This window comes from Sinocyclocheilus anshuiensis, unplaced genomic scaffold (genome assembly GCF_001515605.1).
Source record: "Sinocyclocheilus anshuiensis isolate Anshui unplaced genomic scaffold, SAMN03320099.WGS_v1.1 scaffold906, whole genome shotgun sequence".
In the NCBI taxonomy this organism is placed as follows: domain Eukaryota; kingdom Metazoa; phylum Chordata; class Actinopteri; order Cypriniformes; family Cyprinidae; genus Sinocyclocheilus; species Sinocyclocheilus anshuiensis.
The window spans coordinates 607,919-611,276 of NW_015540937.1; the positions used below are offsets into that span (position 1 = coordinate 607,919).

At 31.0% G+C, this 3,358-nt stretch overlaps 1 protein-coding gene across 1 annotated transcript in view; it reads left to right on the forward strand.

Moving 5' to 3' along the window:
- Positions 1–2,950: 2,950 nt before the first annotated feature.
- The window catches only part of LOC107689598 (protein IWS1 homolog), a gene marked incomplete at its 3' end in the record, with an annotated part of 4,228 nt that continues 3,820 nt past the window's right edge, over positions 2,951–3,358 (forward strand). The window contains exon 1 of the mRNA XM_016487644.1: positions 2,951–3,174. The remainder of the gene's footprint in view (positions 3,175–3,358) is intronic.

Here is a 3,358-nt window from a genome sequence, read left to right on the forward strand (position 1 = left end):
ACACACACACACACACTCACTCACTCACTCACTCACACACACACACACACACACACACATCCATCCAGAATCTTCTCTGTTACACAAACACACAGATTCACATGAATGCATGAATTCAAAGGTGGAAGATTGTGCTGAAATGAAACTGGTTTATTATTGAGATGTTTGAATCTCTTTTTTTTTTTCCAAAGCAGGGCTTTTGAAAACAGTGTGTCAGAGTTTAGTATTTTGTGCTGTTTAGCATCAAATACTAAATAATAAACTTTTATACAGTCTCACAGTATCTGTGTCCTCTCTGAATTCCTGTGTATGTGCATTAACTGTTTAAAACATCAGCAATATCAAACCTACTGATACACTTTTGAAAGAGCTTTGTTTAATATTTTAGAGCTTTCATTTTTCATTTAGTCTGCAATATTGTGTTAATATAAGTACAGGGTTTTTTAAAAATGAGTTTTAGTGCACATTTGGGATTTTCTTAGTTTATTTATTTATTTTTTTTTCGTTTTTATTTTATCCTATTCTATTTTATTTTTTTTAATTTTGTTTTCTTTTAGTTTCTTTTTATTGTATTTTATTTTATATTTTATTTTAGTTGTTATTTTATTTATTTTATTTTATTTGTTATTCTATTTCATTTCATTTTAGATTTATTTGTAGTTATTTTTATTTTATTCTATTTACTTTTTGTTTCATTTTATTTGTATTTAGGTGTTTATTTTTATTTTATTCTATTGTATTTTAGATTTGATTTTTGTGTTTTTATTTTATTTTATAATTCATGCCTTTATTTTGAAAATGCCGGACCGGACCGGTGTTGTGTAATATTCAGTTCCTGTGAAAAACTGTTCCAGTGGGTGGAGTTGACATGAATAGTCATTAGTTTCCCTGTTGTGGGCGTGTCCTTGAAACAACATGCAAACGAATGGACCTGAAAATATTAGTGCACGCTCCTCAAATCGCTACTTGTTTAATGGATTATTTTGAACAGGTAATGAAGTGTCTTTATTTATGAAGGGGCTTTATTTTTAATAGTTTGATTTGATTAGCCTACCTAGCTGTCATTGGAGACTAGTACAGTTTGTATACAACGGGTGGGGTTTACATGAATATTCATTAGTTCTCATAACTGCAACAGTGTCAAAACAATGCATAAGTTTGTGTAATATGATAAATCGTCTGAGCTGTTCTGCCTGAATGATTACAGGCACACAGCAGAGCAAACAAGAATAACCTGTTCTAGCCCAGGCTAATATAGTTTTTACTCTTTGATGTGTTTAGCTTTTTATAAATGTAATTTGTGAGACTAATTGTTTGTTTGAGATTTGTAGCCTACCTAGTTGTCATTGGTGACTAGTACTGCTGTGTGTTTACAACAATGCTTGAAATAAACCTCTACAAATGCATCTGTGGCCTAATAAAATGTATATAAGCAAAACTGGTGTGAGTATCCTGGTTTTCTTCTTCATATTATATGGATATCATGTAGAATTATTAATGTCTTACATGTAAATGTGCACGTATGTCACATATTTCTTTTTTATTATTCATATTTTTAAGCTTTTTTTATTTATTATAAAACCTGTTTGGGAACCACCAATCTCCAAGCACTAGTAGATTAAAGGTATAAGTGCACCCAAAATAAAATGTGATTATTTCTCAAACTGTCTTCTACAGAAGGAGTCACAACAGGAGTGCACATATGTCACATATTTCTTTTTTATTATTCATATTTTTAAGCTTTTTTTTATTTATTATAAAACCTGTTTGGGAACCACCAATCTCCAAGCACTAGTAGATTAAAGGTATAAGTGCACCCAAAATAAAATGTGATTATTTCTCAAACTGTCTTCTACAGAAGGAGTCACAACAGGAGAGAGAGTGAATTTGTATTTTTGAATGAACTGTCCCTTTAAAATGTGTGTTCTTTGACTATATGTTGCACTGAAAAACAACCTACTTCCATGTCCTATGTTTAAGAATGCTGTGTGAAAGCATCCAAAATGTCATGATCAACAGTGTCGTGTTAATACATATAAGTATATACATACTTGAAAACATATTTCAAGTATACACTAGTCAACATTTGAAGTGCATCAAAACCTTTCATCAAAGTTGTCCTAAAACTTCAAACCAAAATGTGTTCTTGTCTTAGGACAACTTTTATGAACTTTTTTGATCCACTTCAAATGTTGACTACTGTATATATACATACACACACACAATGAAACCATTTCTGATCTTCAGCACTGTTGGACAGGGATTCAGGGATATGTCGGGGGAGAAAATGTTCCACATTGAGAAAAGATTCATAGAAGGTTCTGGTGAGTGTATTTGTGTTGTTTGTCTTTGATAAATATTCTTGTAATATTCCTTTAAATGTAAAACGTCAAATGCTTTCAATAAAGAATTATTTTATAATTAAAATCATTTTAATTCAGAATTATTTTAGTTAGTCATTTTGTTATAATTAAAGTAAAAAATGTAAAAGTATTTTGTTAATTCAAATAATATTGTAAAATTCAAATAAAAATATAATTGTTTTAATTAAATTATATAATTATTTGAATTATTTTAAATAATATTTTAATTTAATATAAATTAATAAAATAATATATATATATATATTTAAATAAAATAATACAAAATAATACAATAGTTTTAATATTAATATAACATTAATATTTTTTATAATTTCAACAATTATTTTTATTATTAAATAATAAAAATATTTGTATTCTGAAAATAAAATGTTGTTTGAATAATAAAAGTATATAAAATTATATATTTTCGCATTAAAATAATTTTCACAAAATAATATTATTTTAATTCCATCCATTCTTTCTCCAAACTAGAGGCTAGACTAGAGAACGTGCCTTCCGCGCGTTTGCGAAGCTCCGCCCCTTCAAATGACGTATTGACTGACGTAATTTAAAAGCGACGGCGCGTACGCACGCATGCGTCTCGGAGCGGCGACACTATTTTACAGGAAGAAAGCAAAACAGGGACAGTTACTGACAATCAGTAATAAATCAACAGTTTAAATAATAAAGAGCGCATGTGACAAACCCGGAAAGATAAAAGATCCCCGCTGATCCACAGAAAAACCGGGTTCCGATACTGCAGCTCAGCGTCTGTTTTGGGTTTATTGTTGTTATTGGGTGTGTGTGTGTGCGTGTGTGTGCGTGTGTGTGCGCGTGTGCGTGTGTGCGCGTGTGCGCGAGTGCGCGTGTGCGTGTGTGCGAGTGTGCGTGTGTGTGTGTGTGTGTGCATGCGCGCGAGCTCAAGGGTGTAACTAGTTTGATACGGCATGAAAAACTAACACAGAGTTAGTGTTAGAGAAGACTGAGGAAAAGGA